Below are 15,384 nucleotides of genomic sequence, written 5' to 3'. Positions count from 1 at the left end.
TAGAAACACCTTTCGAATGATATAAATAAATCCCAAATTGGAGATTAGATGCTCAAGATATGTCTCTCAAAGTGCAAAATAGAACCCCTAACTTTGACAATAGAAAAACTCAAAATTACCTACACCACTATGATAGGCTTGAAACCTCTTTTTTGAAAATATCTCATTTGTAGAAAATGGAGTCTATATGCCTCAGATTGTTGGATACAATTGTTCAATTGTTTGTTCTCTTTGATATTACACAAATGTCATATCAGTCATCAGATAGAGTCTACCCAGCTTGGTTGGTCAGCAAGGTAAAAGATAGAGTCTACCAAGCTTAGAAGGTTAGTAAAGAAGGTTTACAGTGTCTACCAATTGTTCTCAAGCTTTGCTTTGTGTAGATAGTTATTACTAAGCTCACTCAGTCATTAAAGGAAAATAGTGCAGAAAATAGGTTTTACTGAGCTCTCATAGACAGTGAAGGAAATTTAGTTCTTACTGAATTAACTTGGTAGCCAAAGGATTTTGTAGATTTTCCAGTATTAACCAAGTTGAGATGGTTAACTCAAGAAATTGTTTCTGGAAGTAGTGCTTATCGAGCAAGGTCGACCAATGAAGGATTTCATTGTTTTGTGGAATAAAGTTTATTTGCTTAATGTAATATTTGTAGTTGATTGATGTATGGTTTATTGGTAAATATAACGTGTGAATGAGTTGACTTGATAATTTGAATGGTATATATAAGAGGTCAAGTTGTGAATTCTAAGTGTGTGATGGATTTGATGTAGTGTGAATGAGAAGGAGGACTGATTATTTTGAAAGTGAATTTTGAAGGATGATCAGAGATCATTGAGGAGCAACAAAGCTATATTTGATCGAGGAGGATCTAATAGTGTAGAATGGAGATCTATAATTAGAAAATTTAGTTGCATAATATTCAAGTCAATTCATTGTTGCTTTCTTCCCATTGTAGTAGCGATTTCAAAATCTCTTAACAGAGTTGTTTTAACAACCATTTTGTAAATCCTTTAACAAGGTGATAGTTCAGTTGAATTGTTCTAAATACCTCTAGCAAGGCCACTCCTAATAGGGTGATGAAATCCTCTAACAGGGTCACACCTAACAGTGTGTATTGTGACCTTTAATAGGGTTGGCTCTTAATAGAGCTCACTTTAGAAGAGTGAAAATTGGTAGCTAGTTACTTGGTGGTTTTTCCCATATTGGGTTTCCATGTTAAATCTGGTGTCTCTTGTGTTCATGTTATTTACATTTGCATGCATGCTAATAATTATGAATGCTTAGAGTTTAGTAATAAGTTAATCTACCAAGTTACAACATTTTGTAAAGTGTTTACTGAGTGATAGCAGTAACTAGTTATTTAAGACATCTAAGGGATCAGCATTTGTTTTTGTGGTAACTGATTCACCCCCCCTCTTAGTTATTTCAGCTATAATTCCAACAGAGATGTGAGAAAAAATGAAGGTAGGTCCAAACAAGGCTTGAAGGGGTGATAGGAATACTCATGCAATGATGATGTTAGTAAGTGATGAGTATAATTTTGATGGGAAAATGGTTAACAAGGAAAAATATACCATAAAATGACCCCTAATAGAAAAAAATCCAATCTTAAGAAACAAGACAAAGATGTGAGAAAATCATTGTTGTCGGTAAAAGAATCAATGTTGGAGAAATAAATTTGATGGCTAAAAATCCATGTGGGATAAAAGAACACCTCCAATTCACCAATAAATAAGAGTGAACAAACACATGTAAAAAATAACATGATGGGTGCTTTCCTTAAAGTACATCCTCCATAAAGCACATGGGGACCCAATGACAAGCCCATCCTCCAAAAGACTGCCAAAATAATAAGAAAGTGCTCCAAAAATGAATTTTCTTTCTCCCAAAAATAATAGGGAGGTTTCCAAAAAAAAGAGGTCAATGCACTTTTGAAGACACGTCCTAAGGTAGGGTCAAGGTCACATTTTCATGCACAAGGGGCCTGTTCACAAGACAAAGTGAAACCATCACTGAAGATTAAAGCATGAGAAAAAAAAAAGAAACAACTGATTAAATCTTGGCCATGGATAAAAGTCAACATAGGCTTGGTGAGATGACCACTCATGTAACGGTGAAAAATATTTCCATGGAAAGCACCTGAGAGCATTAAAAGTATGAATGGAGTGAAACTCCCAATCTGAGGTGCATGTGTATGTTTACATAAAAAATACTCCTACTTTCCAAAAGAAAAGTGGAGGGCCAAAAAAGTAGTGTATGTGTGTGGATCCCATAAAACAAGGCAAGGCAGCGAACATGAGAGCACTTTAATCAAGCACATGAACTTGAGGTGGCCTACTAACATGAGGCCAAAACTTGGAGATCCATCACTAACATAACATGCATGGGAGAAGAGGTGGAGCCCAGACATACTACTAAAATCCCACTAATGAAGCCTGATAAATGCATAGATCTCATCAAAAAATGCCAATCAACATGTTGAAAAACTCAATAAACATGCAGCTCCCAAATAAAAAATGCACCCCTATGCATTTGAATGGTGTTAGACCAATTGCATGGGTTTCTCACCAAAAATATTTGCATATGAGCCAATAAACACTAACCCTCCCAGTAGAGACAAAACTATTGATGTAGGCCTAAAGGGATTGCCAAGAAAAAAGTGCTCTCCATATAAAGAAAATAAAAATGAAAGTGCCAAGTCTCCAGATCACATAAAATATGCATTGAAATTTGGGAGCCCAAGCAAAGGGCATTGAAGGTCACCGCTGGATGCATGGGGCTTTCTGCTTGTGTAATTAGAGGTGGGCTTGTGCATTGAAAAGCATGAGACATTCATATACATAGGATTCAAAGACCCACTAACCAAAAAGAGCCTACCTTCTTTACCAAGAAAATACATGTGTTGACAAAGAAGAGGTCATACCTTGTCCCAAAAATATACTCGGAGAGTGGTACTGGGAAAAAGAGTTGCCAATGCAAATGGTCCAATCAAAGCTTGGATGTATGCGGTCCCAAAAAAGAGTGCAAGTCCTCCTAAGATAGCAACACAACAAAAAACAAATAAAATATTTGTCATCTTGATTTGTTTGCCCAAGCTAAGAATGGTTTGAGTTTTTTCCTTAGATTTCAACAACATTTAAATTGCATGTATTTTATATGGAAATTAGGGCTTTTGAGTGTTTTGAGCTCAATGGTGATGTCCATTTGGGCTCAAAATACTCTAAAAAATAGGTCACCCTAGATCTAATGCAAAATCCCTTAAGATCCATAGATTTGAAAATTGATGCCAAAACTCTCAGAAATAGAATAGAGGCATGAAGATCTAAAGCTTTGCTACCATATTGAAGTTGATGGAAGATCAACCCCATAGCTCGCAAGAAACACCTATATGCAAACACCTATCATAGAAGAGAGAAGAAAAAAGATATAGAGGTTGGAATTTCTAGATCCATAAATGAGACATTCTTGATGATAAAAAAGAACTTACTATTATCAAAAGTGAATGAATTATTACAAAGAGATCAATCCTTATAAAGGAGATCAAAACCCTAAAAAGTAAAACCTAGGTTGGATGATAATAATTAATAAAAGAGTTAATTATTATATGCCCAAATTTTATCTTAAGTAAAATAGAGATAATAAGTGACTTAATAGTTAAAACAATATGATTTAATTAATAAGAAAATAATTTATTAATCTAACACTTACCAAAACCAAAGTTTCCTACCACTCAACTATAGTGTGCTTCCTATATCACTTTATTCTTCTCTTCACTAGGGACACATATGTGACTAGTATGATAAAGTAACCCATCATGCATATAAAAATTAGGAACATGTTTCCCCTCTAAAAATTTATTTTAAATGACACAAAAATTAGGATCATTACCATTTTGTTGAGCCCAAGTTTATGTTTGATGGCCACCGAAATCCAGCACCATTGTAAAACCTATGATTGGAGGCCTACTCAAAATGTCTACTACTTTATTATAGCTCCTCCTTTTATGATGAATGACAAGGTGAAATTGTTACAAATAAGTCAACCACCTTTCATTCCTATCATTTTACAACTTCCCTTTGTTGATAACGATTATTCAACTGTATATTGTCATTGATGTTACACAAATGTTATACTCTAACTGAGCACTTCTAGTTGGAATCAAACTCAGAAGACAAGTTCATTGATCCAATTGAAGCTAAGCTAGGTTAGTCATCAAAGGAATTTAGTTATGATTGAGTTAGAAGCTCAATGTAAACTGAGTTAGGTTAGTTACCAAGGAACTCAATGGTAACTAAGTGACTTAGTTTCACTTCAAGACAACCTACATCAAAATATTTTTCTTTATTTATTTTGTTTATATAAGCTGAATCAATGGATATTATTATTTTTAATTGTAAGGATATTCAAGCTGAGTATATATATGAAAGGTCAAGTTGTGAATTGAATAGTGTGTAAATGTGTTGAAGAAGATAAGATGTGAATTAAGAAGGATATCTAATAAAGGGCAGAATATCTAAGAGGTTGCAAAGAATATTTTTATCAGGAAGGATCTAGAGGATAAACTAGAATAGTGATCTAAATCTGCAATCTAGTTGCTTCATAAATCAAGTCAAACACTGTTACTCTCTAATAATTATAGCAGTGAAAAAATCTCTTAATAGAGTTGACTTAATAGTCATTTTGTAAATCCTCTAACTAGGTGGCATTTCTAGATTGAAGTGTCTTAAGACCTCTAACAAGGTCACTCATAACAAGGTGACTTAAATTCTTTAACAGGGTCACACCTAACTATGTATTTTGTAACCTTGAACAAGGTTGGTTCCTAACAGATCTCACTTTAGAAGAGTAAAAAGTTATAACTAGTTGCATTGGTGGTTTTCCCAAATTGGATTTCCATGTTAAATCTTGGTGTATCATGTGTTCATGTTATTTTTTATTCCTTTTATCTTTCTTCAACTAAGTTACTAAAGGTTAATGCACATTAATATATCATATTATTTTCTTAATTAAGTTACAGTGGATTTCTAGTTGTAACTGAGTTGTGAGTTATAAGAGAGTTTGTATTAACATCTAAGAGATTTGGAATTTTTTTTGTGGTAGCTAATTCACTCCTCCCCTCTTAGTTACTCCTCTTATTTTCCAAGGTTGTTGGTGCTTGTAGAAAAGGTTTCAAGGACCTAAGCTAAAGATCAAGATGTCTTAGAGGAGAGATATTCCAAAGTTGAACAAAGGATAACTTCAAAGCATGGCAGGATCTCATGAAGCTACATTTGGGAACCATTGGAGACACATGCCTAAAAATCCTAGGCACCAAGTATGTGTCACCTCTTGATCCCTTGACTATGGATCAAATGGTAGAAAATAAGAATCATAACATAATCATGATTGGCATTGTTTTTGCTCTCAATTATGTTCAATTTGATGAAGTCAAAGATTGTCCCACTGCTCATGAAATGTGGAACAAGATACTAAAGATCTATGGAGGAGATCACAATGTGAGGAGAGCCAAAGAAAAAACTTTAAGAGGTAAATTTGATTATATGAAGATGAGAGAAGATGAAAACATTTCAAAATGTAATGGAAAAATTGAAGCAAGTGAGTACAATTAGAGCCTCAAGAGGAAAAATAGAAGATGAAACTATAGTCAACAAGCTATTAAGAATTCATCTTCCTATTTATGTAATTAGACTTTAAGCTATTCAAGAGATGAGATGTGATCCCAAAAATTATATTATTGTGTATGCACTAGCGGGAATGTTAACAACATTTGAGTTGGATAACTTTGATAACTATCATCTTAGATCTTAGAACATGAAATCAGATTTCAAAGCCGAACTAAACCTTGGAAGAAAGGGAGGAAGCTCTAAAGGAAAATAGTATAATAGTGAAGAAGAAGAGAAGAATATATTGATGGTCTTGAAGCCATTGAAGCCCTACTTGGAAGGAGGTTGCCAAAAGGCAAAGGTAAATATGAAGTCAAAATTCCATTGATTTTTTTTCTTGTGAAGAAGTCAGTAACATTGCTGCAAGGTGTCCAGAAAAGGAAAGTAAGATGATAGAAAATTCAAAGGAAAGAAAGATTTCAAAATCTACAAAGTCTTCAAAGACAAAGGTAAGAAATCTTGTTATATTGCTAAAGATTTTGATAGTGATAATGAAGATGAAATGGTGTATAATGCTATTAAGGATGGATTAGATGATGAGGATAATGAAAATATGGTACATATTTCTCATGTAAGAAAGAATGACACATAGATAATAGATAGTGGATGTTCTCATCACATGATTGGTGATAAAAAGAAATTGAACACTTGGAGCACTATGATGGTGGAAGTGTCAAATTTGGAAATAATGAATCATGTTATGTGAAGGGAAAAGGATGCATTATATTTATTGATGGAATAAGATATGATAATGGCTACTGGGTTGAAGGATTGAGACAAAATCTTCTAAGTGTGGTAGACCTAAACAACACTAGATTCAAGGTAGAATTCATGAATGGGAAGTCTAGGCTTTTTGATGGTAAAGGAAACCTAGTTGGAACTATCAACTAGACAAAAAGTAATATATTCTATCTTGATCTCTCTAATAGTTTATGCTTCTTGGCACACATAGAGGAAATTTGGTTATGAACTAAAAGGATGTGTCATGTAAACTTTGATAATTTGGTTACTATAAGAAAATAAAGAGTAAGAGGTATTCCAAATCTAAAGAAATCTAAAATGTCCATATGCAAACAATTTCAGATTAGAAAGATGATTAAACTAGCTTCAAAAGTAAGAATTAAAATACTAAAGAAGTCTTGGAACTAGTCCATATAGACATTTGTGGACCGATAGGTATAGAGAGCTACACTGGAGACAAATTCTTCATTTTTTTTGTTGATGATTATTCTAGGATGATGACTATAATGTACTTGAAGGATAAATCTAAATCTTTTCAAAATTCAAGTGGTATTTAGCTATAGTTGAGAAAGAAATAGGTAAGAATTTAAAATGCTTAAGATCATACAGAGGAGGAGAATTCATCTCTAATGAAATCAATAAATTCTACAATGAAAGAGGAATTAAAAGATAAGTATCTACACTTGGTACACCTTAGTAGAATGATATAGCATAAAGAAGGAATAGATCCATCATGGATTGTGCAAGGACACTAATGATAGAGAAAATTTTTGCAACCAAATACTAGAAAGAAGCGATCAACACAATAATTCATATCTTGAATCGAGTTCAACTAAAGTAAGGTATAGATTTGAACATAGAAAGTGCTAGAAAGGGAGGGAAGAGTGATTTTCAAAATTCAAATTCTAAGAAGGGCAGGATTCCTCTAGAAAGTTAGAATCAAAGCCTTGGCTTGGAGCACGGGTCATAGAAGTAGGTTGGTCAAGGATCTTTTGGTATAGGAGATCAGTCAAAGAAAGTTGATGGGGACCCAGATGCTCCCCCCAAGGTGATGGTCAATATTCTATCAGTTCCCAAAGTGGGTCTACCTAACTCTACTAAATAGTCATCCCTTTTTGGGGTCAAGCCCACAGGTAAGTCCTCTTTCTTGCCTATTAAGATTCTACCCAAGGTGCAGAAAGGTTCTTGTGCCATTGCCATTTTGGACAAGCTTGTGGATCATAGTATTAAATCCATGGCTTCCACCCTAGTTGGAAAATTCTTAGGGCCAAGGCCAAATATCAATGTTGTGAGATCTTTTATAAAGAAGAAATGGGCCCTCAAAGGTCAAGTTTTTGTCACAGCCATGGCTAAGGGCTTTCTGTCCTTTGACTTCTCATGTTTGGAAGATCTATCTAACATTCTATGTGAGGGGCCATGGGCTGTTGGTCATTCCACTCTAGTTCTCTAGAAATGGTCATAAAAAATGAATCTAAATGACTCATTCTTTGTGCAATCCCCTATCTGGGTAAGGCTACCTTAGCTTCCCCTAGAGTTCTGGAATGAAGATGTCTTTGTGGAGCTAGCTAGCTCCTTTGGGGAGCTTCTCTCCATAGATGAAATAATAGCCTCTAAAAGATGCCCCACTTATGCCTAAATTTGACATGCTAGAAACTGTGGCTTTTCATACCAAACTAGGAGTGCATGTTCAAAAATTGATTTATGAAATTGTGCCATTCATATGTTTCCTTTGTTTTAGATTAGGGCACAAGGAAAATAAATGCCCTAGAATAGAAAAGAAAAAAAGTAAGTCAATTGGTACTATTTTCAAGGGGAAGAAAATGATTTGGAAATAGAAAATTTCAAAGCTTTTCAAGAACCAGGATGGTTCTGTAGAAAAGAAAAAAAACCCTTTGTTAGGAAGGTGATCAAGCTATAAAAGGTGGTATAGGACCAATCATCTCAAATAAGGATAAGAAAAACAACCTTGACCAAGGAGACCAGAGAAAGGAAAGTGATATAGGAGCAAAAGTGTTTGAAATTGAGGGCCAAGTTGCTAAAGTTATAGTTGTGATAGGAAATAATTTGTTGACTAAAGAAGTGCAAGATGTTGGTAGGCTAGAGAGTCCCCGAACAAAGATTTCACTGAAAACTATTTTAGGAACCCTGAGTAGCAATGTTGGTGGTCACCCAAGGGTGATGCTCTCAACCTTAGTGACATAATCATTAATGATGGGATTAGTTAGGTTGGAAATGAACTGGATTTTCTTATTGTTCCCCTAGTGATTCCATCTACATCCAAAGATTTGGGGATGAAAAATTTAGAGCTTATCAACAATTCTTCCCCAAAATAGATATCAAAATGGGAGGAATGGATCAATAGTTGCTCTCAAGACAATATAGGTAATTGGAATATGATTAAAAAGAAGAAGAATCAAAATCATGACCATCTTCCAATATCTCCAGTGATGACCAGAAGTAGAGTCAAGGTTGACGTAGGGATAAAGCTTAAGTCTCCAGGTAGGAGAAGCCTGAATTAGACATTGTAGGATGAGACTAAAAAGAACTTGGCAGATGGGAGCTAGAGAACCATCAAAGAATACTTTGGAAAAAAGAGATGAAGATCATATCTTGGAATATAAGGGGCTTGAATGTTGCCCAAAAGTAGGAGATAGTTTAGAATATGCTCAGAGACCAAAGACCTAATTTTTTACTAATCCAAGAAACAAAAATGAGAAAAAATGTGGTAGGCAAGCTGTCTTTTAGTATAAATATGAGTAGTGCGGCTATAGACTTAGAGGGAGCTGTAGCAGGGGTGTTGATGATCTACAAAAAAAAAGGCTTTTTAGATTTCTACTGTTCATAATGAAGGTAATGCTCCCCTTTGTAAGGTTTCCCATGTACATAGTGGTGACTCTTAGTTTATTTTAAATCTATATGCTCCCAACACTAAAGGGAGAGAAGGGTCTTTTGGGCTAAGATCCTTGATGTTATTCATAGTTGTAACATAAATAAAGGGGTTATTATGGGGGATTTTAACTCCCCCCTTACTGATGATGAAAAATTTGGTGGGCTAGCCCTAGATTAGGATAGTAAATTAGACCTCAAAAATTTTATTAACAATCTGGCTTTCATGGATGTTGATCTCTCGGGAGGTAGTTTCACTTGGTCTAATAGAAGAGTTGGTGGGGACTACATCTAAGTCTGTCTTGACAGAGCCCTAATTTCCCCTATTTGGATGCAAACCCACTCTTGTAGACTTTCTCTTCTCCTTAGAGTTGGTTTGGACCACTCTCCCATCTCGCTCTCTTTTAGTCCTCTAATGGTCAAATGAAATTTCCCTTTTCATTTTGAGAAGATGTGGACTTCCCATCTAGATTTGGAAGCCAAGATTTCTTCTTGGTGGAACATAGAGGTGGAAAGTATTGCAATGTTCAGGATAGCCCAAAAATTGAAGAATTTGAAAAGAAACATTAAAGTTTGGAATAAGTCATACTTTGGGCATTTATTCCAAGAGAAGGATGAGAAGTTAGACCAGCTTTGTATTGTCTAGAAGGAGATTTAGCTAGAGGGATATAATGAGCTCAATAGGATTGAAGAAAGGTCAATTCTTTCTGATCTCTATAATATCATAAGTAGGGAAGAACATTTTTGGAAGAAAAGGTCAAGAGTTAATTGGCTCAAAGAGGGGGACTAGAATACCAAGTTTTTCCATTTATCTACCTTAAAGAATAGGGCACATAATAGGATTTCAAGCATCAAAAGGGGGCAAACCTTGGTTAATAAGGATAATGAGATTGTGGATGAAGCTGTGAAGTTCTTCTCTTCACTTCTTTCTAAGGATCCTTGTCTCTCCTTGACAAATCAAGAGGAAATTTTAAGTGATATTCCTTCTCTACTGTAGGAACACCATAATTCTATACTAAAGGCTATTCCATCCCTGCAAGAAATTTATCAAGCCCTTTTTTCTCTTCATGGTGATAAAGCTCCTAGCCCAGATGGATTTTTGACTTTATTTTTTCCAAATATATTGGGAGGTGGTCAAAAGGGATGTTGTAAAGGCTGTTCAAGAATTTTTTGGGGCTAGGAACCTTTTGAAAGAACTCAATTCTACTTTTTTGGTGCTTATTCTGAAAATCTTGGGGGTTGACTCGATGGATAAGTTTAGACCTAGTAGTGTATGCAACTCTTTCTATAAAATCATCTTGAAAGTTTTGACTACCAAGCTTCTTAGTGTTCTTTATTTGATTATTTTCCCATAATAAACTAGTTTTGTTCCAGGGAGATAGATTCTAAACTCTATTATTATGGTTCATGGGGTGATTCATTCCTTGGAAGCTGGGAAGAGGGAATGATTTCTGCTTAAGTTAGATCAGCTTATGGTAGGGTGGACTAGAATTTCTTGATGGCTATCCTCTAGGCTTTTGGATTTGATGCCCAAGTTTGTAGACTCATCCTTCAGCTTGTCTCAACACCCTCTCTATACATATTGGTCAATGGTTCTCCCTTGACTATCTTCTTCCCCTTGAGAGGGCCGAGACAAGGTGACCCCTTATCTTCTATTCTTTTCATTATTATGGCTGAGGTTAATTTTGAGGAAAAGACAGGATCAGAGCCTACATGGTTTGAAGCCTTCATCCAGGAAAACTTCTTTCACCCATCAATAATTTGTGGATGATACTATCTTGGGTGGAGATGCCTCGGTCTAGGAGGCCAAAGTGTTTAAAGGTTTGTTGAATACCTATATGAGGGGTTTAGGCCAAGCTATAAACTAGGATAAAAGTTTGGTCTACTTTATCAACACACCTTTAGAGAGGCAGAGGAAAATTGATCATATCCTAGGATGTGGTATTGGGTCTCTTCCAACAAGCTATCTTGGAATGCCATTGGGGTCCAAACCTCTGGAATCCTTCCGGAATAGTATCATTGATAGATTCAACAAGAAACTAGCTGGTTGGAAAGGTGCCACCCTTAGTCAAGTAGGAAAATGTACTTTGGTGAAATCTACCCTTCAAAATCTCCCTTCTTATGCCCTCAACCTCTTCAAGATCTTGATTAAGCATGCTAACATAATGGAGAAGATTTAGAGAGATTTCTTATGGATAGGTGTTGAAGATAATAAGAGATATCATCTTGTTGCTTGGGACCATGTATGTCTCCCTAAATGCTATGGTGATCTTGGCATTAGAAAAATCAGACATCTTAACAATGCCCTATCAGCCAAGTAGCTATGGTGCATTTTTTAGAGCTCAGGAGAATGGAGAGACATCATGGTGGAGAAATATATGAGAAGGAAGTCTCTCATTTTTTTGTTTAGTGAGGCTAAGATACCTCAAGGATCTTACATATGAAACATGATTCTAAAGGAAATTTTTTTGGCCAAGTTGAAGATAAAGTGGAAAGTAGGAAATGGTGAAAATATCTTTTTCTGGCAGGATAATTGGCTATGCTAGGGACCTCTTATTGACCACCCTAATTATGTAAGATGGGAAAAATTATGTATTAGAAGATTTGGTTTAAAAGTTAGTGACTATAGAGTTGGTCAAGGATGGCAAGACCTGCCCCTTGTTTTCCATGACCTCAAACCTTTGATGATTATCCTGAATGCTATGATCCTTAATAATAAGAGGGATGAAGTCATTTGGGGAGACAATTCTAATGGAAAATACTCTATTGCATTAGGTTACTTCTTGATGTGGGATAGAATGGAGAAACTCATCTGGGCTAAGGCCTGGATTCCTAGTCTTACCCCAAAAATTAACATATTCTTTTGGCTTCTTCTTCAAGAAAAAGTTCTTCCATTGGATAACTTGGCAAAGAAAGGTCAGATTATCCCTAATAGGTGTAGCTTTTGCAAGCAAGATTTGGAGACGGTTCATTAGCTATTTATTCATTGTCCCTACTCCTTCGAGGTTTGGAATCTTTTGACCAGGCACCATGGGATTAGTTGGTGTATCCCGGAAAACATCCAAGAGTTATTCAGACAATAGAATAGTGTGAACATTAGAATGAGGACTTAAATGTTATGCTCTTGGTATCTTTCGCACTTATGTTGGGGAATATGGAAAGAGTGAAATAATTGTATCTTCAGAGACAGGGAATCCCTTGTTTTTGTTATTGCAGAGAAAATTGAATTTCCAATGAAGGAGAATTTTTCCATCAAAAAGGGAGGAGACATAGAAGAAGGAGGAAATGACATAGAAAAGAAAAAGGACAGGGATAGGAAAAGATTGGAGGCGAGGTGGCTTTTTCCCCCTGAAGACTGGCATAAAGCCAACTTTGACGGGGAGCCAAAGGGAATCTTGGTCCTACTGGCTGTGGAGGAATTATTAGAAATAGTCATGGGGGTGGTGTTGTGGGTTTTTCTTACCCTCTTGGGTATTAGTTGAACCAATTTGCTAAGGCCAATGTAGCTTGTCACATTGTTAAATTAGCTTTGGCTTTTGGGATCAAGAACCTTTGGTTGGAGGAGGATTCTTTAAATATTATTAATTGTTTAAATGGCCAATCTTTGCCCTCTTGGACCATTGTGAGTGTTGTGGAGGAGATTAAATTTGACTTGGGAAAATTTAATAAGGTCCACATCAGCCATGTGTATAGGGAGGCCAGCTCAGTCATGAATTGGTTTGCAAATGAAGTGGTAGTAAAAAACACAACAATGATGTGGCATGACAGTTACAGCTTTCCAAGGGTTATGAAAGATTTAATTTTATTGGATTGTATCCAGGGAAGTATGAAGACAATCCAATATTAATTATGGAAAGACTTTTTAGTTTGTACATTGGACCAAATGTAAATGAAAATCATGTGAAGGCTTCAACTATCCATCATAGCGAGTATGCGTGGCACATTTTATGGGTCGATTTTCCTTCTACCATTATAATTGCCAAATGTAAAAAATTTCTTGGGGTTCAAAATTTGAAGGAAGTTGAAGTCTATGAGAGAATAGTGAGTAGGTGCAGGTTTTTTGAACTAGAGGACATAATGGTAGGGGAGAGAAGTAGGAAGGAGCTAATGGGCGAAGCAAAAAATTGGAGGAAAAACTTGAAGGTCTGGCATAAGCTGGAGAAGGGTGGTATTACGAGATTCATAGAAAAACTCCATGGATTTGATAAGGAGATCACTAAGAATATGGTGAAATCTTGGAAGGATGGGCATGTAAAAATTGATGGGGTCACTCATTAGGTTAATGTGGAACTGATGGTCTAGGTCATGGAGATCCCCTTGGAGGGGATAAACTTTTTTAGAGACAAGAAAATGTCAGCTAACATAGTCAAAGTCTTTGTGAAGGATGAGGATGAAAGGAATAAACTTGTGAAGACTAAGACATACTAGAAAGAAAAGTCGATTAAAAAGCTTTGGAGGTATGTCTTAAGGGTTATTATCAAATATATATCTTTGGATACTAGGTTCTATAGGGTCAAAACACATCACTTAATTTTGCTAAAAGATTTTGGGGAATAGCATAAAGATTTCCTTTCCTTTTTATCTTTTCACTTCAATGAGCAAGGGCATTGAGGGTTTTAAAAAGAAACCTACTACAAACCTAGCCCTTCATGAGGGCTTGCTCCTTCTGGTCTATGAGTACCTTAAGACTCAAACCAAGGGCAAATCCCTTGATGAAACTAGGAATATATCTAAGGAAATTGAGAGCTCAAATTCTTAGGAAGTTCAAAGAATAAATTGAGAAGATGAGGAAAATACCTTCTATGTAGGCAAGAATTCAAAGGAAGGGGAGAAAATGTCTCCCTCTACCAGCATTGCTCCTAATAGAAAGAGCCCTTAGGGCTTAACCCCCAATCTCCCCAAGTCTGAGGAATAGGAGGAGGAGGAGCATAATGCAGAAGAAGAGGAAATGGAGTCAGAGGAAGAGATGAAGGGGGAGGATAGTGAGAAGGTTAAGGAGGATATGAAAATTATGCCAGGGAACCCCAAGAAAAGGAAGGTCAAGGAGGCTTCGCTGCTGGAAGAAACAAATGACCAGACTCCTACAATTTTGGGCCCTCTCCCTTCTATTTCTTTTCCTTAGGGGAAAATAGAATTATAGGTGGAAGAAAATGGGGAGATGGTTTTGAAAGACAAGAGGGGGTCATGGAGAAATTTCAACACTAAAATGAAAAAGTTGGGGATTTTCAGGGAGATGATGAACCCCCAAGTGATGGAGGATAAAGAAGGAAAAATCCATTTCGATGAACTTATTGACCCGACTCTGGTTGCAATTTTTGATAATGCAAGAGAATATGGGATCAATCTGCTCAATTACGCTAAAATCAACATGATAGATAACTTTTGATCTATCAAGTGGCTATTTCATGAGGTAGAAGAGCTCAAGAAGAAAAGGAGCCAGGAGGATGGCCATATGAGAAGCAGTGACCAAGGATATCATGTTGATCAAGAGGATAAAATCTCAAAGGTTCAAAAAAGAGTTCTAAGGATGGAGACTGATAATTAGAACCTAGTTAATCAGGTGATTGCAACTTTGAACACCTTGAATGAGAATATCAATAGTCTAGGTGAATCACTAAAGGATGTTGGATTTGGTAGGGAAAAAGAAGATAAGACCAATATGGACTTTGGGCAAGCCAAGGGAGAAATGAAAGAGACCATGGGATCATAAAAGGATCTGAACTAGGACCAGGTAGGCATGGACAACTGAAGGGCCAATGAAGCTACATAGTGTAGACACCTAAAAAATCCTTTAGAAAATAAAGTATTTTTATTTTCTGAAAAAGTCCTGATGACATCATCATTTATTAATTAATTATTTATCTAATTAATTAATTAATTTTTATTCCATTAAATCCCTTTATCTTAATTAAAAATATTTAATTAAGGAATCCCTCCCAAAAATGTTTAAATCTTATTTAAACATTATTTCCTTATTTATTAATTATTTAATTAATAAATTGACCAAAAATCCTAAAATAAATAAAAAATTTATTTTTTGCCCAAAACTTGGCCAATTTCCTTATGACCAATAACCTCTTCCAAAATCTTCTAA

This window comes from Cupressus sempervirens, chromosome 10 (assembly GCF_028749045.1).
Source record: "Cupressus sempervirens isolate cs-2001-9-10 chromosome 10, ASM2874904v1, whole genome shotgun sequence".
NCBI lineage: Eukaryota > Viridiplantae > Streptophyta > Pinopsida > Cupressales > Cupressaceae > Cupressus > Cupressus sempervirens.
The sequence above is the reverse complement of the archived record's forward strand: the minus strand, read 5'-3'. Positions refer to the sequence as shown.